This window comes from Pinus tabuliformis, chromosome 3_1 (genome assembly GCF_031772625.1).
Source record: "Pinus tabuliformis cultivar Carrire ecotype Pingquan chromosome 3_1, CPIR1, whole genome shotgun sequence".
Taxonomy (NCBI): domain Eukaryota; kingdom Viridiplantae; phylum Streptophyta; class Pinopsida; order Pinales; family Pinaceae; genus Pinus; species Pinus tabuliformis.
Window position 1 is genome coordinate 635,815,420 of NC_142301.1, and position 22,362 is coordinate 635,837,781.

The following is a 22,362-nucleotide window of genomic DNA, read 5'->3' on the forward strand; positions in this document are numbered from 1 at the left end:
TGAGTATCGATCTCACTAAAATCCCCTGCAAATTTATAATCATTTAAAGAGATTAATTAACTAAATTGTTTGTCTTGGTTAATTCCTCTACATCTTTAATTCTTGCCTTTTGTGATCTCTTGAATGTGTTCTATTTGACTGTAGAAATATTCTATACACATCCACTATGTCTGGTTTATTAATTATTCAATATGACTTCTTAATTTCCATGATTTCTCTTATACTCTTCTGCCAAATTCTTTAAAAGTCATGTTATTCTGTCAGATTAGATGCTGACACTTTGACCAAGGACTTTGTAAGAGATGGATTTATTCATGGATAGGGATTGTGTAATCATCAACAACCACCAAAAATAAATTATATATCTAGCCATTTATGCTCCATAGGCTGCTACCCAGTGACAATGATCAACGTTAAAAAAGGCCTCGTGATATCTGACAGAGCCCCCTCTAGTTCAAGGGCTAGGTTGAACCTAAAGACTGGTTGAGTTGGTTTCTCGGTGTAGGTTTGAAGCCAAGAACTTCCTACAAGAAACAAGTACAATATTTGGTTCCATTTACGAGGAACGAATTGACGAAGAAATTTTTTCCTAGATCACGATCACGATTAGATCTAATATTTGCTAGTGAACAAAGACTAGGCAGTTGATATTGGTTGCATTTCTTTCACATAGCGACTCCACTTTGTCATATGGCGATTCCACTGGTTTCCAGATTCAGCTAGTTCAAAATGATAAGTGCATCTTTGGCTATGATAATAGCATGAAACAACATGTTTTTTTCTTCATAGCAATGGTAGCATTCAATAGCTTATTTTTCTTCCTCTCTACTATGATAAAAAAATTCAGAAGATTACAAAAGATTCAACTCTCCAAGTTCACATGTAAGTACCCATTGCCTGTGGAGTATGAGTTTTATATTATAAATATGTTTCAAGTTTTTAGTTGTTGGCAAAGTGGTCTATCAGTAAATCCACTACTCACTTGGTTACATTGGAAATAAGATTACGCCTAAGAGTGTAATAGTGTAAAGTTTCAGTTAGGTAAAGTAAGTCTTTGTGTAGTAGACTAGCGAGTTTGAAGTTTATGAATGAGGTGATTTCAATAGTGTTATTATACAATAGATCAGTTTACTTTAAATCTTCTTCAACAATTTTCAGTTTGGTTTCAGTGGTAGTTCAGTGTCAGTCAATCTCTAAAATAGTTCAAGCAGTGTGGTTTCAAATTTGCATAGTTTGCATAACTAGATGTTTTCGTTTGAATTTAGTTTCAATGACCCCACAACCCAAATAATTATATATTTCTGCTCACTTCATTTCATATGGAGTTGTTACTCTTCAATGGTAGTTTGATGTGTATCAAGTTATACTTTGAATAGAGAACTGATCACAATTTTCAATATTGATGGGAGTAGCATGGTTGCATAAGTATGTTAATTAGAACATGTCTACTTGTTCTATAGAGATCACTAGTTGTTATCAATTTTATAAATTATATTGCAATTTGTTTTGAGAGACAGTTCAAACATAGGTTGGGGCTTTCATATTTTATATTAGAATTGCAGGCGACTCCAGATTGTTGACTCCATGCCCGTCACTCAAGGCAACTGGTCTACCAAGTTCTCTATGTCCCACAAGGGGACGCAGTTCCTAGATGGAGCCTATGTTGTAACTTTTTTGGACACCATTAAAAGTTACAATAAAGTTTTGAAATTTACCAGTTATTCATGGCCATATTATCATGCATATGTGAATTGTCATGGATAAAATGGTTTAATACGCGATGTTGGGTTATTTTGTTATATTAATAATAATTTTAATTTTATTAAAATATATTACCGTATATTTATAAAATTTTAAGTTTAAAATGAAAATTGTTTTTTTTTTTAATTCAACCATTAAATTTCTCGTAGTTTTCAAAGGTAGATGTTGCCTCTTGTGAATCAATGGTTCATATTCCATTTCAGCACACCCAAGGTCATATGAGCTTTAATAGTTGGGGGGATCCAAAGTCCTATTTTGAAAAACCCACCTTTGATTACATGGCAATCAGTGGTGAAATTCGCTACCCATAGGCGAGAAACTGCTTACCAGCAGCACCGCTTTTGAAATCCAATTCTGGTTTTAATAACAATGCATTTGCCAAATTTCATTAAAGTGTAGGGGTCAAAGATTTCATTTCTTATTGCATTTAGGAGAAACCGAGGATTCTAAATGAAGGAAAACTTGTTGTATGAAGGTATCATTGCATTATGGAGAGGAAACACTGCAAACATTATCTGTTATTTTCCCACTAAGAGACTCTTTAATTTCAAGAAAAGCCGGGATGGAAACTAGAAATGGTTTGCTAGAAACCTAGACTCTGGTGTTGCAACTGAAGCATCTTCTCTCCCTTTTGTTTATTCTTTGTACTATGCTTGAACTTGACTAGCTAATGATAATAAGGCTGCAAATAAAGGAAGGGACAGGCAATTTAATGGGCTTGTTGATGTCTACAAGAAGACATTGAAATCTGATGGAATTGCGACCCTCTATCGTGGGTTCAACATTTCCTCTCTAGTAATTATAGGCTATCATGGTTTATACTTTAGAATGTATGATTCTCTGAAGTCCGTTGTTTTGGTTGGTGATCTTCATAATAACTTCCTTGCAAGTTTTCTTCTTGGTTTGAGCATTGCTGACCTCTATCCAGAGTTATGGTGGCTTGCAAAGTGCATTTTTACATGCTTCTCATGCAAGAAATGTAGCTTTGGCTCCCAACAATTCATTTGTCTATATTTCAATTCTTGTTGAGAAAGGTTTTACTTGTTTCATGATTTCCTTTCTCATGGGAGGGGTTTATGCTGTAGTGTTATAGACAATTTTGTGCCTTGCAGCATCAGGCATGAATTGTCAATAATCCAAGGGATCCAAAGTCCCTAAACATGATGTTCCTACCCTTAGAGGAACAAGGTCAGCAAACCAACAGCTCTCAGATCAGTTCTCCACCTGAAAACACTCAAAAACAAGCAATCCTGAAATCAAAGCAGGTGCTCCACTAGGCTTCTGCGCTGAAACTCAACTTCTCCATGGTGTACCTGCGTTGCAAAGCAGGTAGAACAAAGGCCACCTGCGCTGAGCGAGATGGGACAAGTGGCACACTGAGTCATTGCTCTGGAATCTTCCAAAAATGACACTTGGATCAGGGATTTCGCCTTGTGATGAGTCAGAGGCTCTGTTTCTCCAAGTGGACTCAAGAAATGAAGATCAACTGAAGAGAGAGAGGACACAAGGCAGCTACACATCAGTTGCAAGTTGACTCATCCTTTCTCAATTCATCTATATATTGAGCTCTCTCCTATGAGCTCAGGAGGCTGGAATTTTGTGCAAAGTAATGATATGCTGTTGGTTTCACTATAGAACTATTGGGTGATTGCTTGAAGGAGGTGAAGAGGAGAAATTCTTTCTGCTGGGAGGTGTTGCTGGATTGGGGCCTTCAATGGTTGTAACACTCTTAGAACTTTACTTCTTCCATTAATAAAAGCTATTGAGGTTCTTCTATATGCACTTGTTTCAATGATGTATTGTGATAATTGTATATTTGATTTATGCTAATCCTTGAATCAGTTATGATTGCATGCTTCTTGTAGTTTCCTTCTTTGTTATTTTGCAGGATCTCATTGTAGCAGGGCCAGCAAAAGAGCAAGGAGCTGGGAGCAAGTAGCAAAGAGAAGAGTTTGGATTCGACATTAAGCACGAGGCAATGGTTAGTGCATTTCTTCATTCTCTCTTGCTTTCATAAAGAAGTAAACCCTAAGTAGTTTTCTTTACAGTTGTTGCTGAGGTACTATCACCCTTAGAGTGGGATAGGGTCATCCGAGTCGGATACTTTTCCCTACAACAAACTGGCGACTCCACTGGGGATCGTATATGTTTGATTGTTTGTAGTATTTTGCTATTCATTTCCTGAACAAAAGAGTACCAAATCGAAAAGCTTTTGACTATATCAAAAGCGAAGTAGAGGGCAACCACTTTAGCTCATTTCTGAGCATGTTCATGATTTGAAGAGCTGATCTACAAGGATCCTTTTAAGCTCTTAGTGATAGCTTTTCACCTTCCTTGTCATCCCTTAGTGTGTGCTTGACTGATTGCTTCTGATTTGAGCAAAAACCGTGAATTTTTTAGAAAATTGTGACCCGGAAACTGAGAAAACGCAACTTTCGTTTTCCAAAGCAGGTAGTACACAGGCTACCTGCTTTGCAACGCAGGTCCTGAAGGGGCTACCTGCGCTGAGAGCCAGACTGGCTGAGCAGCACCTGCGTTGGCCCAATTTTTCCTTGTGCAGTTGGGGTTTCCTCCCTTTTTCTTGCCTGTTTTCACTATAGTTTTTTGCAGCAAGTTGTCTTTCTTGTACCTATTCTGAAACCAGCCTTACTTGCCATCATTCTGCCTCTGTTATATAATGAAATTGTACTTGTTCTTTTGTATTTCTTACATCATTTACAATTTCCCATAACGAAAGTGAACTAGTCTTGCTTTGGCCTCTTAGATTTGAACCTGTGTTAGGCATTTTGCTGGTCTAAAGAGTTAGCTTATTTGCTGACCATAGCTGATTAGTCTTTTTACTTTCGTCATTATGGTTTGATTTCATGTATTTCCTGTGATTAAACAAGTAAATCTTAAGGTGTCTTTTGATTTTGGACAAACTTGTTTGTTTTCGCTTGAAATCGAAATCAAAGTTATATAACAACTTTCTTTTTGTAATACATCAACATTAAGAAAGGGAAAAGAAAATACATGCATTGTGCATTTTGCATTTGACTGTTTACATGACGATTTAGGAAATTTTGCATTAGTGTGTGCTCTATGATCTGTGTGAAAAGATTTGCCTTTCTTCTCCTCAGTAGTTAAGATTTTCAAAGTTGAAAGATTGAAAAGTTTGCTTCTCATCTTAGACTGCATTCAGGAATTTGTTACATACATCTCGTGGTGATCCTTAAAGGCAAACTACTAAGCAAGATCAACATTAAAATAAATTCAATTTACATAACAACGCTTTGAAACATAACGCAAACACATAGAGGTCTAGGTAGAGACGTGTTTCGGCGTCGTTAAACATAGTGACTGTCGATCTCTACAAAGGTGGGTGATTCCTCCTGAGAGTCGGTGGCACTAATACGGACTTGTGCTCCCACGTACCGTCGCGTATATATTGGGAGACCCCTATAGGAAAAAAGCCTTTATCCATAGGAAGCCGTGTCGGCCGCCCTACTGATCGCGATGCAGTGAACACAGCATTCACGAAGATCGACCACCCGTACCGTAAAACGTATTCTGTGGTTTCGCGAAAAGTTTGGCACACCCTCTGCCTAGAACTCCAGAGAAGTTTCTTTTGGCCTTTTTCAAACTCTATAACTGAAAAAGTCCATCCGAGCATTTGTCACTTCGGGCTCGTTAAAACATCGAAGGAGACTAGATTCATCTTTAGCTTTTTCTCGACTCTTAAAACATGAAAAAGCAAAGTTGTGTCTAAAGCGTCGTTAATAAAATTTATTTTAATCGGAACATAATCACCTGTTATTCCCACGTTGATCTTTCAGTTGAAAAGTATGGAGCCCACCAACCAAGGAAGTCACCTTGGCGGAAGTCCCAATCCCTTCTCCTCTTGGGGAGATGTTGGTGCGGCTCATATGGCCACATTGTCACTTCCAGGATTGAAAATTGGCCTACCTGTATGGCTCTTTTCAACTAATGTAGTTCAAATCACCACTAATCCTGAGCAGTCGAATCAACAGTCAGACCAGTCTAGAGCTACCCACCAGCCTTCCACTTCTTACAATTATTCCTCTGATCCTTCATCTTCACGAGGTAGAGCCGGCAAAAGTCAGCCTCCCATGGAGAAGAAGGAAAAGAAGAAGAGAGAAAAGAAGCAGAAGGGGCCTATGGCAAAGGCGACTGGGGGCAAGCAAAAGACATCTGACAAAAATCCACACACTGCACCGACCGGGCCTAAATCGCCATGTGTCATTTGCAAAGGGACCCACTTCCACCGTGACTGTCCTTGTATTCCCCGGATACTAAGGGACTGGTCCCCCAGGTTGCACAATCCGGTAGCATCAACCTCTGGTAGTCATGTTGATTGCAGTCCGTCAACTAGCGAGAGTGAAGGACGAAAAGGGAGACCAAGATCACCCTGTATGTTGTGTGAAGGCGATCACGCCATCCACCGATGTCCATTCTTAGATGAGGCGAAGAGAGTTTTGGAAGATCGTCCGGTATCACCGTTACGACTTCCTCCTGGATACCAAAAACGCGTGCCTAATCCCTCAATAGTTGAAAATCCAGCTGGCCCGCTCAAGTGGTCAGCTGAAGTGTCAGTCATTGAGAATGAACCTGCTGAATCCAGACCAGACAAAAGTCTAAAGGTCGAAACGGCAGTTGACCTGGTTCTCCCTTCAGAGGTTTCATCCTCAAATGACTCCGTCATTGAAGACCCATCTTCAAATGACACCCTCACTGAAGAGGATAAGGATGACACCGTCCATATTCTTTTCATCAACACAGACTCTGATGAGCATCAGGGCAATGCGCCCATTCCTTTATCGCAGGAAGGAACATCGTCAGGGTCGTATCCGGCCGTGTATTCGGTCCCACCACCAAGCAACCTAGTTGTATCCTTTGATTGGAATCAACTAGGCAGACCCCGGTTACCAGCCAGTATCCCATTCAGAATCATCGTCCAAATCTACAGAATGGTGATGGCTGGAACTATCATTGATGAAGGGGCATCTGTGAGTATCCTTTCCTCTATTGCTTGGAAAGCACTGGGTTCCCCGGCGCTTTTACCTGAGATGAGAAATCTATCGGGTTTTGATAAAGGAACCAGTCGCCCGTTAGGGATTCTCCCCAATGTTCCAGTTACATTGAAGGGGAAGACAGTTCATATGAACGTCATGGTCATCCAGGGACCCTTGGTTTATAACTTACTCCTTGGATGAGACTATATATATTGCATGGAGGCGATAGTGTCCTCACTCTTTAGAGTTATGTGTTTTCCGCACGACGGAAGAATGGTCAAGCTCGTAGACCAACTTTCATTTCCAGGATCACGCATCGCAAATAGTCAAATATCATCCCTTAATGGTTTATTCACTCAAGGAATGCCTCCACCCCCGGTTCTACTTCCCGATGAATGCGAGTGATTCAGAAAGATGTAACTGGGACCCAGGGGGCATGCACCCTGGCCTGCCTTGGGCAGAGGAAACCTTGGGTATAAAGTTAATTTCCGCAGAAGAATGGGACTAGTCCGTACCCCGTCCGAAGGAAGGAAGAGAGGGTTGTTCTAGGATAAAGTTCTTTTGTCAAAGTTATGTGAGTGAGATAATCAGCTTCTCGCTCCCTTTGTCTAAAAAGTAGGCTCTCCTGAGGGAGGAGATCCATTTGTGGCGGCGAGTAGCCACCATCTTTGAAGGCAAGCCTCACCCATTAAAACATATGTTTTGAAGGATAAGTAGGGGCAGCCTCCAAAGAAAGAGATGAAATTGCTGCAACAAGTAGTCACCATCCTTAGCAACCTAGTAATAGACATCGCCGAAAAAAAGAGTTTAGTTTGCGGCAGCGAACAAAACCATTTTTCGGATAATAAGTAAGAGGCAAACCTCCCTCCGTAACGCCAATGTTTTATCTGTTGCGATCTTGCAAAAATCAAAAAGTGAACTGATGGGAAGACAAGTACCGTCGGCACCGAAAAATAACGAGAAGACAAGTATCGTTAAAAATATAGCAAGACGACAAGTAGAAAAACAGAGGTGGGACAGAGGAGGGGTAGCCTTGAAATTATACTTTATACCTGGGGGCATGCGAACCTTTTGGAGTGCAAGCACGGGACGACTATTTATTTTTTAAATTTTTAGTTCCTCCCTTTAAACCTGTAGGTCTAACCTGTTAAACTCGTAGGATTAGCCGTTTCCAGCTTGCATAAAGAAAGGATGTGGGGCAAAAGTTAAAACTTGCCAAATCGGAGTAACTAGTGAGGTATAGCTCCTTAAATATGACTACCTCACCTGAGGCGTTCCTTGTATGAAGATTGGTATATTCGAGCAGTTTTAGCACACAGTTCATGCTCGTTAAAAAATAAACGCAAGATCCGAGCAGTTTTAGCACATAGTTCATGCTCGTTAAAAAATAAACATAAGTTGTGAGCAATCTTCCCCTAATGTTCAAGCTCACTCAGAAAAAATGAACCGGTAAATAACCTTGGTAAATGTAACCTTTGACAGCCATATTAAAGCCCTTGGTCGTGTTCTTGCAGTCTCACCTCCATCCGTTCATTTGGCCAATCGTTCATCTCCATATGTTTGTTTACCCATTTTGAGGAACAGCTGCGAAGAGTGATTTCTCTTAGCCATCCTTGGGACACTGCCGTGATTGGAATATTCCAACCTGTACCTGGAATCTGCTGCTACCCTGTTCATCACTCGTTCCTCAAAAGACGAGTCTTCTTTGAGCTCTTTTCACTGACTCGTAAAATATGAAAAGTTTGCCGAGTTTTGGCCTTCCAGCTCGTTAAACGACCGGAAGAGCTATCCCTCCTCTAGATTTTAATCTTTTTGGACCTGAGGGATTATTGCACAAAAAAGATCGAGCGCTTGTTTTGTTCGGCTCGTTAAAGCAATCGAAAATTCATCCCTTCTGTATTGTTTTATACTTTTTCGGACTTAAGGGATTAGATGACGAAAAAGAAATTTTGGAGTTGACTTTATGTACCTTTTCAGACTCTCTAAAAATGAAAAGGACCGAGTTATCCTTGTCGTTAGACTCGTTAAATTCATTAAATAGCGACAAACTTGTCTTTAGACGAGAACGAGTTTCCCTATCGCTAGGCTCGTTAAAACATAGCGATGGGCTTGCCCGAGGGGCAGGTTATAGAACAAGCATATGTTATCCTCCTCAAGCTTGATAAAAATAAAGAGGTACTGGTCAGCAATGACTGGGGAGAAATTGGGAGAACCTCACAGCTTTAATGGTAGCAAGTCGCTCTTGAACATGACACTTTGTCCTCCGTATCACATCGGGTTGGGTTGTTTCATTCACCAGTCTCATCACCATGGTCCTCGCCACACCATCCACATTTGGGGTAATGCTACCAATCCATCACATCAGTGTCGTTATATGTTCAAGAGATGTTGTTCTGCAAAGAGTCAACCGTGTCCCATCCACTGCCATACATTGTCCTTCATCCATTTCATGACCGCCACCCTGAATCATACATCACAGTTTGTTTTCACCTCATCACAATCACTAGCTCCGTTCCGTGTCACTGATGTGGGATTCATTAAGGCCCTCCTTTGACGGATCGCTCCTTGTCGACATCAGCTCATTATCCAAGGAGTTGATCTAGGAACACCCCCTTCAGTACTTTGAAGCTTGCATGCCTCAATGGCAAGTTTCTCACTTCCGGCGACAGGTATACATCAATGACCTTCAACCAGAAGATTTTGCATGGTGGTCGACGCCAAGTCCTTTATTCCCACCATGTGAATTGTACTGCCGTACCTTGAGGGTCATCATCCTTATCGGTGATTCCTCTCGCGCTTGTTAACGGTTTACATCATTGACCGGTAATCAAGCGATTTCTTTCCATGTTCGACTTCAAGAAATTCTCACATGGATTGACTTGTACATCGAGTGAAGATCGGAAGAGATTGAAGACCCCGGATCTAGTTTCATCCATCCGGGCTGCGATATATATTCAGGATATAAAGACATTTGATATGTACATCATTGCAGCAGATGATCATCCTTCTCAAAGGATGATAATTTCAGCAGAGAATTATCAGTCTATCATCAGACGATCGTCTGTTCTATGTACCAAAATGTATTTATAAAGCTGAGCATGGGAATGCCCGCCTCAGCTAGATCATGAAAAAGTATGAAAAATAATGTGTTGTATTGTATCTTATTACAGGACACTTCTCAGCAGATTGAATGAACTTCGGATCCTCCTAATAAAGCATTTCACCCGATAAACGACCTCATACTTTAGGGGGCATCTGTTATAGACAATTTTGTGCCTTGCAGCATCAGGCATGAATTGTCAATAATCCAAGGGATCCAAAGTCCCTAAACATGATGTTCCTACCCTTAGAGGAACAAGGTCAGCAAACCAACAGCTCTCAGATCAGTTCTCCACCTGAAAACACTCAAAAACAAGCAATCCTGAAATCAAAGCAGGTGCTCCACTAGGCTTTTGCGCTGAAACTCAACTCCTCCATGGTGTACCTGCGTTGCAAAGCAGGTAGAACAAAGGCCACCTGCGCTGAGCGAGATGGGACAAGTGGCACACTGAGTCATTGCTTTGGAATCTTCCAAAAATGACACTTGGATCAGGGATTTCGCCTTGTGATGAGTCAGAGGCTCTGTTTCTCCAAGTGGAAGCAAGGTTCTCCAAGTGGACTCAAGAACTGAAGATCAACTGAAGAGAGAGAGGACACAAGGCAACTACACATCAGTTGCAAGCTGACTCATCCTTTCTCAATTCATCTATATATTGAGCTCTCTCCTATGAGCTCAGGAGGCTGGAATTTTGTGCAAAGTAATGATATGTTGTTGGTTTCACTATAGAACTATTGGGTGATTGCTTGAAGGAGGTGAAGAGGAGAAATTCTTTCTGCTGGGAGGTGTTGCTGGATTGGGGCCTTCAATGGTTGTAACACTCTCAGAACTTTACTTCTTCCATTAATAAAAGCTATTGAGGTTCTTCTATATGCACTTGTTTCAATGATGTATTGTGATAATTGTATATTTGATTTATGCTAATCCTTGAATCAGTTATGATTGCATGCTTCTTGTAGTTTCGTTCTTTGTTATTTTGCAGGATCTCATTGTAGCAGGGCCAGCAAAAGAGCAAGGATCTGGGAGCAAGCAACAAAGAGAAGAGTTTGGATTCGACATTAAGCGCGAGGCAACGGTTAGTGCATTTCTTCATTCTCTCTTGCTTTCATAAAGAAGTAAACCCTAAGTAGTTTTCTTTACAGTTGTTGCTGAGGTACTATCACCCTTAGAGTGGGATAGGGTCATCCGAGTCGGATACTTTTCCCTACAACATGTAGTATCCAAAACTACAATTTCCCCTATTAAGAATGTCAAACTATTGATACAAAACCAGGATGAAATATTAAAGTATGTACGTCTTCTTGAATCATACAAAGGGATCGGGGATTTTTTTTCTAAGACAATGGAGGATTAAAGAGTTTCCTTGGAAATAATCGAAACATATCTTCAAAATTTCCTCTAGGTGTAGTTATAGCTATTTCCTATTCAACTATTTTGTAAATTGTTCTGTGTCTAAGACTAGTCCTAGCCTTATTGCTAGGAATTCGATTATGTTGAAGCCAACAACTCAAGGAACAGTTATAGCCTTATATGGTGTGCTACCTCCTTTTACTGGAATATCAGAGTGCCTTATCAATGGAGTCATAAAAGGGAGAGCCAAGTAGTCATGTTTCCATGGGATTAAATGATCAGTTCAGCCTAACTTAATCACCTTCCGAAATTGTAATGGAGAAGCTACTCCAGGACTCATTTCCTTGCAATATTCAAGCAAAGAGAGGTTTTGCGACACATCGATGAAGTATTATAGAAAGGGTATGAAGAACACACATCATTGAAAAGGCGAGAAATTTTCCGCAACTTTTGTAAAACATAGAAAAGCAAACCAACACTCCAAACATGTTAGGTGAAGCAGGCTATTATACCAAGTTACTTAAAAAACAAGTTCATGAACTTTCTAAAAATCAACCCAAATGAAATTTCTCTTGTAAAATGAATGCATCAGAAACTACTTAAAAAAATCTAGCAGAATTGGGGAGATTAATGGAATGTATGTATCTTGAAAACACACTTTCATTGAATTGAAGGAAACAATTCAACAAATTTCAAGTAGTTAAAGGTTACTCAATAAGATCAGTGAGGAATATGGAAAAACTTTCCTCTGAGAATTGATCAAGTGTTGCACCTAACAAAATCGCAAGTCAAATAAATTTTATGAGGCGGGGTAATTCTACTTCAGGGTTTTCCTCTCAGCTGAGTGACATGGGTTTGCCACAAGTTGTGGACAAGCTTAATATGCTCGTGGGCTCTTCCATTGATAGCTTGGGCAAGAGAAGTTTAAATGATGGTAGTTTAAGAAATGGAAATGGAGTCCAATGTTACATGTCAAGCTTCCGGTTGGATCATTGGATGATCCAGTGATAGTTTTTGAGGGCCAACAAACACACAGGGATCTTTCAATGTAGAAATTGTTATTGAGGATATTGCCATAATTCTTGGCTTGGATGCAAATGTTATAATAGAAAAGAACATAATAAACTTGGCATATGGATTAAAGTCAAAGATGGGAAAGAGATTAATGGAAAAAAGAGTTGTAACCTTTTAGACTTTAGAAGAAAAATTTATTGGGTTCAGTAGATCGAGTTCTTTCCTCATTTGTTGAAGTTAGTGCTACAAATTAGAGACTAAGCTCTATTATCACTAATGGGTTGAGTTCATTCTGGTATAGGGAAACAAATATCCTTTTCTACAGGTTCAAATATCATTCCCCTAATTCTAATCATCAATGGCCATACTCTGACATCTTTATTCAATGTTTTGAAGTGAAATATGAACCAGTTATGAATGTTTTCTTGTTACTAAGAAAAGGGGTGAATTTATCTTTTGAGAAAGGAGACAAGTAACAAAGCATTCCAAATTCAATTCCAAGGAATTTAACTCAAGAAATTCAACAAACAAAGGTAGAATATTAGCACTAGTGAACCAATTCCAGATTTCAAGGCATAACACTTGCAAACAGTTCAAAGTTTGTAGGAGATAAATTAGAGATATTATTTCATTTTTAGTTATTGTTCATGATTTTATTCCTCTAAATATTGTAACATTTTAGGATAGATTTATTCTATATATTGTTTCATTTGTAATGTAAAATGGTTGGCTTTTGATGCCAAAACCCTGTCACTTTGTAAAATGTTTACTACAGAATTCCTAATTGAAATATTCTAGCTCCAGTTCTTGACAGAAATTGTTTTTTCTATTGTTTTTCCAATACTTTCATATCTTATTTTTGCACATGTTCAAAGTATCATAGGAGATATGGGTAAGAATATATTGAGTTTCAATCTCTCTAATATCCCTCGAAAAGTTATAATCATTTAAAGATATTAATTCACTGAACTGTCTGTGTTCGTTAATTCCTCTACATATTTTAAATATTTCCTTATATCATCTCTTGAATGTGTTCTGTTTGGTTGTAGAAATATTCTATGCGCATCCACTATGTCTGGTTGATTAGGAATTCAATATGACTTCTTAATTATCATGAATTATCTTATATTCGTCAGTCAAATTCTTTAAAATTCATGTTATTATGTCAAATTGGATGCTGACACTTTGACCAAGGACTCTGCAAGAGAGGGATTTATTCATGGATAGAGACTGTGTAATCATCAGCAACCACCAACAATAAATTGTATATCTGGCCATTCTACTGCATAGGCTGTTGTCCAGTGACAATGAACAACATTTAAAAAGGCCTCATGATATTTGAGGGAGCTCCCTTTGGTTCAAGGGCCAACTTGAACTTAAAGACTGGTCGAGTTGGCTTTTCAGTGTAGTTTTGTAGCTAAGAAATGCCAACAAGAAACAAGTAGAACATTTGGCTTCATTTCCAGGGAACAAATTGACAAAGATTTTTTTTTTGGATCACGATCATGATTAGATCTACTCTTTGCTAGTGAACAAAGACCGAACGATTGATTTTGGTTGCATTTCTTTCACCTAGCGACTCCACTTTGTCATATGGCAATTCCAATGGCTTCTGGATTCAACTGGTTCAAAATGATAAGTGCATCTATGGCTATGATAATAGCATGCAGCTGCATGCTTTTCTTCTTCATAGTAATGGTAGCATTTAGTAGCATATTTCTCTTCCTCTCTACTATGATTAGAAAATTCATAAGCTTACATAAGATGCAACTTTCCAAGTTCACATGTAAGTATATGTTACCTATGGAGTTTGAGTTTTATATTGTAAATATGTTTCAAGTTTTCAACTGTTGGAAACGTGGTCTATCAGTAAATCCACTCCTCACTTGGTTACATTGGAAATCAGATTACACCTAAGAGTGTAACAATGTAAAGTTTTAGTTCAGTAAAGTAGGAGTGTGTGCAATAGACCACTGAGTTTCTAGTTTATGAATGAGGTGATTTCAACAGTCTTAATATACAATAGAGCAGTTTACTTTAAATCTTCTTCAACAATTTTTAGTTTGGTTTCAGTATCAGTCAATCTCTAAAATAGTGCAAGAAATGTGGTTTCAGATTTGCATAGTTTGTATAACAAAATTTTTTCATTTGAATTTGGTTTCAATGACCCCACAACCCAAATAATTATACATTTCTACTCATTTCATTTCATATGGAGTTGTTACTATTCAATGGTAGTTTGAAGTGTATCAAATTTCACTTTTAACAGAGAACTGATCACAATTTACAATATTAATGGGAGTAGCATGCCTACATAAGTATGTTAATTAGAACATGTCTACTTGTTCTATAGATATCGCGAGTTTTTATCAATTTTATAAATTATATTGCAATTTTTTTTGAGAGACAGTTCAAACATAGGTTGGGTCTTTCATATTTTATATTAGAATTATAGGTAACTCTAGGTTGTTGACTCCATGCCCAACACTCAAGGAAGTTGGTCTACCAAGTTCTTTGTGTGCCACAAGGGGAAGCGATCCCCAAATGGAGCCTATATTGTAACTTATTTTGACACCATTAAAGATTACATCTTTTTTTTAAATTTACTAGTTATTCATGGGCACATTATCATGATAGGTGATGTAACGGCCCTGAAATAACAACACATAATTAATTAGATTAATCAAGCAATTTATAATCAACAAGCACTTTATCAACTAGTTAACATTAAATTACAAAAGTATGAGTGAAGAGATATAACTTACCTGTGGAACATGAGTTGAACACTAGTTGAATTTTGCTACCTGTAACAAAGTCTTGGGGATGACTCTCCACCCAACCGTAGGCTTAGTTGCACAAAATCTTGCTACAAATGGCCACCCACGAGCCCTCAATCAACGTACTACTGCCAGGGAACCCTTTGTCTCACAACACTATTCTCCCAAGAGAATGGATGGTGGAATCATGGAATGATGGATTGCCTCTCATATTCCTCACCATCTATTAAATAGAGCAAACATTTGAAGGGGAACCACATGCACACACTCCATGTGTCTACATGCAACTTTATTGCTTTCTTGTTTTATTTCTTTTGTTTTTACTTTTTGATAGCTTTATTGAATGTTACTTCTTTCTTGTTTTATTTCTTTTTATATTTATTTAGAGCTTTAGTATTGTTATTTATTATTTTATTATTATTTATTTACTATTATTATTTTTTATTTATTGTTTATTATTTATTTTCTTGTAATTTAAAATTATATTATATTATTTATCATTTATAATTTCTATTATTATCATTATTATTATTTATTATTTATTATTAAGGGACATTACATACTTCCCCACTTTAAGGAACTTTGTCCTGAAGTTAAGTTGAATTACTTAATATTTTATTTATTTAGTTATTTATTACTTCATGTTTTCCCTACACCCTCTGCTGAACTAGTATAACCAACAGGCATCGAAAGTTTCACAACACCCGAGAAATTTCAAGGAATCTATGTCCTTTTTCCACTTTCAGAACTAGGCATAAGCCTCCCTGGTCTGTATCTTAGTCCAAGGCTGGCTGCAAGGATTGCGATTGACACAAACCTCATATTTCCCAAGGCAGGCATCCGGTACAGTACTCAATGACTCCGAGCATCTCGTAAGACTGGCCCACTCCCTCCACAACTACTAAGGTGCACAGCTCCAGGCATATAAGTCCTTACACCCCCACCAGACTTCGACATCCCAATCTAGTAATAAGCACCTAGCCTAGAACATCAGGCACTCACCCCCCTCAAGATGGTCCCATAGCCCTTTAGGAGCTATCCATTAATAGCTACACAAGACAAAGGAACCACTGACAAATGTAGTTTTGATTGAGTTTGTCCCCAACCCATATGGTGTTACTTATTCTCCCTCGTTCGTATGGGCTCACAGGAGATCATCTAATAAACCAGCCCTCTCGGCCCATTTGTGGAGTCCCATGAATCATCACATCTCAACATGCAACCAATGCATTAGCTATACCATCATAGTATCATAGAAAATAATCCACATGCCAAGTCTTGCATGTCATCATGTAACATTCATCATTGTTAATTGCAACATTATGAATAATAACGAAATGCATGCTCATGCATGTCATAAATTTGTACACAACTATCACATGCTTCACCTCATGAAATACCATCATAAGTTATAACATCAACATATTTGCATCGAAGACATATCATGACTTCACATAATAAATGAACCACATGCTAATAAACCTCATATTATAGCATTAGAATTCCTATGCCACGTTATGCATATCATAATCATCATAACAATACATCATCAGTATTGTAACAACTATATAAATATGAACCACATGTGCATGATCACCCTCATACCATCATATCATGAAACATGAGAAACATCTCAATACTTATCAAATATAGAATAATACTCTATAAGCATTCTTATCATGATTCATCAGAAAAATGAAATTCATTTAATTTACAAACATTCAACTATGAACTAAGATTATTCAACATCCATCTAGGATCTATGTTATCTCATCAGTGTTATTAGTGTTATGTTTTCATCAAGATACCAATTAGTTTTTCAATAATCATTTCCACTTCTTTCAACTAGGAAGTTGACCATTTACACCATAGGTATAATCATCTAAGTACATCGTTAAATTTCACATGAGCCTCATCATCTTGAGTCTTAATCTCTCGTCATATATTCTTCCTTCCCCAAGGAAATTCTGGTGAAATTCATTGTTAAGATATTACTAGTTATACAATCATTATTTAAATCATCTATCTCAAAATTAAAATCCCTTGGTTTTACATCCATTTACCCTTTGGCTTATCGATTCCAATATTGCTATATGCAATTGCATATAAACACTAGGTCATCACGATTTAATTTTATATCATGTTTAATTTAATTGCATGAGGATTTGTTGATCCATGTTGACTTATACATACATCACTTAACAATTATCATTTTCATCCACAAAAAATATCATCAAGTTCCTATCTCAATATCATTTGATTGCTTTATTGTAAATTCACCCTTCTTCAATTTGGAAAAGAGATTCTTGCTCATTAAATAGTATCTTTATTTTAGATATTGAAACAGTTGGAAACACTACTACCATCATTTTCCATGAAAAATTTAAATGTGTGGTGTTCTGTGGAAACAACCTCTTTTAAAGCTATGGGAATAAAACTTGATAAGTTTCTCTATGTGAAGTCCTACTCATGAAACAATGAGTGAAAATGAAGTCCTACTCATGAAACAATGAGTGCAAATCAGTCAAGTACAACCTCTATTAATTGACTCTCACTTCTTTTGTCAATATGTACACAATCCTTCTCAAGGTATCCTTATAAAATTTCTAGCAACATTTCTTTCCTATACTTCAACTATTATTTTTTTACCATTTAAACCTTTAAACATCTTCCTCGTTTATCATCACTGGTCATTATGAAAATTCTCAACTTCATATCTTCACACTTTTAAACTATGTAGATCATCACTATGACCATTACCAATCATGTTTCTTGGTCCACTCATCAATACCCTTAAAAGAACTTTCTTCTTGATAGAACATCCCTTCATTTCCTCCTACCAGATATTCATAGATATATTTTTATTTTTCTCCGAGTCTTAATTTCCTAATATTCCATGTCTACTAGCTTCAAAAATGGAAACTTCTTCACTTCATTCTATTTTATTAAATTGACTTTAATTTCTCACCTCCAGTCATTGTGGTTTCTTTTCCTCCTCTCTTAGAAGCATAGCATTGATACACTTTGGAAATGTTGTTACTATTCCCCAACTTGGGTAATAAATTCATTAAGATGGCTACCAAATGTAATCCGCTTATCATTTCCTGTTTTAAGACATCAACATAATAAAATTGCTTGATCATACATCTTGTTATCCATAATTCATGCATATAGTTAGTCACCTATGGAAAACTTTACAATGTGGCCCTCCCATTAGAGGGAAAAACTATTATAGATGTTGTCATGCACACAACTTATCTCCTCCAATTGATCAATTTTATTATGGATTTACTTCTTTAATCTATGTCATCATACCTTCGAGGTTCCTTCAAAATGACCTTCATTATTACCATGATTATTCAACTTCATTAGTTGATTGCCAATATTTTCTTCTTTATGTGCATCATCCTTAGATAGACCTTATAGTGATACCTTTAGAGTACCAAGTTATGATTATGCCAAACTCTTCCATTATGTTCTAAAATAGGTTTCCTCCTCTTATTGATTTCTTACCCTTGTTGTGACACTTCCTCTCAATCACTTTAAGTACCATATGTAACAGCCCCGAAATAAAAACACATAATTAATTAGATTAATCAAGTGATTTATAATCAACAAGCACTTTATCAACTAGTTAACATTAAATTAAAAAAGTATGAGTGAAGAGAGACAACTTACCTGTGGAACGCTAGTTGAATTTTGCTACTTGCAACAAAGTCTTAGGGATGACTCTCCACCCAACCGTACGCTCAGTTGCACAAAATCTTGCTACAACTGGCCACCCCCGAGACCTCAATCAATGTACTACTGGTAGGGAACCCTTTGTCTCACAACACTATTCTCCCAAGAGAATGGATGGTGGAATGATGGAATGATGGAATGCCTCTCATCTTCCTCACCATCTATTAAATAGAGAAAACATTGGAAGGGGAACCACATGCACAAACTCCATGTGTCTACATGCAACTTTATTGCTTTCTTGTTTTATTTCTTTTTATATTTATTTAGAGCTTTAGTATTGTTATATACTAGCATTTGCATCTTATGTTGCAAAGGAAACGCCGTAAGGCATAGAGTGGGGAAGAACATCATAAAGTGGGGAAGAATAGAGACATGTATAGAGTGGGGAAGAATAGCATAGAATGGGGAAGAATAGGGACATGTGAATGGACATTGTTGAAAGCAAGGGTGGATGATAATGAGTTACAATTGCAATAGTTAGTTATGTGTATTTTGAAAATGAATATTTTGTAAATAATAATAGGTTGTGGAAGAATTTATAAAAAGTAAGCCATCAACTACACAATTGATATCTACAGAAATAGAAGGCTAGAAAACAAGAATTTTAATTTATAAGATACAATTTACATGGTCGATCAACATGTAGAAACCCCTTGTGTCATCGCTCTGTCCAAGTGGGGAATAATAATATGACAGTGGAATCACTATTGTGAATATGCATAGACATAATACTATGGCATGCTTATAGATCGTTGTTGGCTGAATGAATTGCAATTGGCTTTCAAGCTGCTGGTTCACCATAAGTTGGATCTACAAAATATTAGTTGGATCTAAAGAACAAATAAAGCTAGGATAAAAGGTCCAAATTTATGAAATTATTAGTTTCTTCCTTCCCCACCTTTCCATTGTTGTTATTATTATTATAATACTAATAATATTATTATTATCATTACCAGATAGCTCCCTGGATGCCATCAAACATTTAATATTAATTTTATTAGAACAAATCAAGGTACGGATAGAAAGCTAAAATTTCTGAAATTATTAGTTTCTTCCTCCCCTCTTTTTCGCTCTTAGCACTATGACACTTCCTTTCACATCCTACAGTGGATTGAACTTGCAAGAAAATTCGAGGTGAACCCTATACCTTTGCCTCTTCTGTTCATTTTTGTACAGAAGGAGGTATATACATCTTCAGTTCATATTTCTAGCCATTATCAACACCTAATACATGCTTTTGTATACAGGGAATTAAATTTTCATCATGTTTGAACTCAACTATTTGCCTTCTGAGGCTGGCTAAAATGGTTGTTGGGCTGAGGGCCTCCACTGCAAATATTTTTGTTGACAATGGCCGTTACAGAGAGTTTATTTTCAAGCATTTTCAAGTGGCTTCTGTGGATGAAGAAAGTGCAGCAGTAGTTCTAGTAAGTTGATCATTCTATACAAGAAATTCTCATCTGAAGCCCTGAGTAGGCTATGAGTGAGACTTTTTGCCTCTACATAAGAGTTCATTAGATAATGTGTTCTACAAACCCCTCTCACATACTCAAATGCATGACTGCCCTATTCAAGAAGCCAGTTATTCCAAGAAGCAATGAAAATCAGCTATACAATTTACCAATTAGGTACAAAGGAACTCCAACCAGTTCCAATTCCTTCACTTCCATTCACAAGGACCATCAGAATAATTGGCACATATCTAAGCCACATACAGAAAACCAATGAAAACCCATGCTTGCAATAAAACATATATATAACACAAATTCTGGGTGTACAAGACTCCCCAGGGTTATACGAAATTTCTGAATCCCACAATTCGCCATCCTTCTGTACCTGCCTATCAACTTATACACAATTCTGAATACAACAATTTATCACTCTTCTAGATTACAAATCTGTGAAGGTTGTATTCGGCGAGCAGTGAACACTGTGGCCACTGGACCACGATTGTGATTATTAAATGTTGTTATATTTACTACTCACTTTCTTCACTGAAGCTTTCTCCCAAGTTTTCTTCACTAAAACCTTCTCCCAGTCGTTGGCGTAGCTGCTCGAATACTCCCACACTACATTGTAGTTTGGGACATCCAGACACATCAAGCTTCACCAACGATCTCAAATGCTCAACTTTGGGCAGCACCTGTAAATTGGAACATGGACGCAGCTGAAGAATTTGGAAGCCCTTTAGATCCCCAACTGAGTCTGGGAGCATTTGCAGAGCATGGCACCCTTCCAGGTCAAGACTTTGGAAAACCGTCAACTTCCCAACCGAGTCTGGCAGCATCCGTAGAGCGCGGCACTCGCCCAGGACAAGACTTCGAAGGCCCGCCAGATTCCCAACTGAGTCTGGGAGAATTTGCAGAGCACGACACCTACTAAACATGGCCATTGAATTTCAGCCCTTGACCATTACAGACAAACCATCCACATTTTTTCAAATATCAATGAAAACCATGGCACAGTAGAAAATCCAGAAATTGAAATTGCAGATCTGTTTTATATATTAATATGAATATGAAAATCTTGGAGCCCTAAATCAAACCCAGATACATGAACCATACACTGAAAGTGGCAAATATATTAAAAACAGGCAAGGGCATCATATATATTCCCATGATTGAAAATTAAAAATTTCTCAAATAGAAGTACTGTAAAAGCCACCAAGCTAAACTTTACCTTCTGAGCATCTTTGAAAAGTTTCCTGATAAACAAAATCAAAAGTGTATCAATTTCAGATCTCTCACATGTTTCTGCAGTTTCTTCTCAGAACCCTCACCTAATCATAGAGTACAAATTCCAGCAGCTGTGTGGGAATCCAATTGCTCAAGACATGCATAGAATGAACAATGTCCAAAGTATTTTCAAAGAATAGCAGCGTCTGTGTTATAGTGATATACATGACGAAAGTTCCTATTCCTCCCTTATTCTCACGGCGAAAGTTCCTATTCCTCCTCCGATGTCCAACCAAATTCGAATTGTCTTCTTCTTCAGATTCAATACCTCGTCGACAGAGTAATCCATGGAGCCACCGCCATTTACCCACCTGGTTTTCTCTCGGCCTTGAAGATCGAAACAGTCTTTGCAGTCATCGAAGCCCTTCTGGTATTTTCTCTGAATGAGGCAGGAGTAATTCTTGCAAGAATATACAGTCCAAACGACACTGTAAAATCAGGGGGGCTTTTCGCATGCTCTCAGGAAGTTGCAACTTCTTCCTTAAGCTCAGCCGTGAGCCCACAGATGTCAAGTGAAAGGTGAAACGTTTTTTCAAGGTTTTTAATATTTTAAAACATTTTTTATTTATTAAATCAGACAGCTAATCAGACGGTTGATTTTTGTTCAATCGTCTAACAAAAAATCTAACGGCTACGATTAGGATAGAAAGGCATTTGGGGGAGTTCACTTCAGAGGGAAACGCCTTACGGCGTAAATATGGATACATGAAGTATACGAAGTTTTGCATACATACACAGAGCGCCCCTGTGACTCCGCAGCTTGATCGAATTCAACCACAACAGATAAAGCACGCAACTGATAACAAATTAAGAATACACTACACAGGAATCACAGAAGTAACACAGATTGCTCTGCAATATTTTCATTCATACAC

The 22,362-nt window shown here is 37.7% G+C and overlaps 2 pseudogenes; both read left to right on the forward strand.

The window, feature by feature from the left end:
• LOC149188679 (ADP/ATP translocase 3, mitochondrial pseudogene) overlaps positions 1-2,691 on the forward strand; it is a 53,790-nt pseudogene extending 51,099 nt beyond the window's left edge.
• A 1-nt stretch (position 2,692) lies between these two features.
• Positions 2,693-22,362, forward strand: part of LOC149188680 (ADP/ATP translocase 3, mitochondrial-like) — a 29,917-nt pseudogene continuing 10,247 nt past the window's right edge.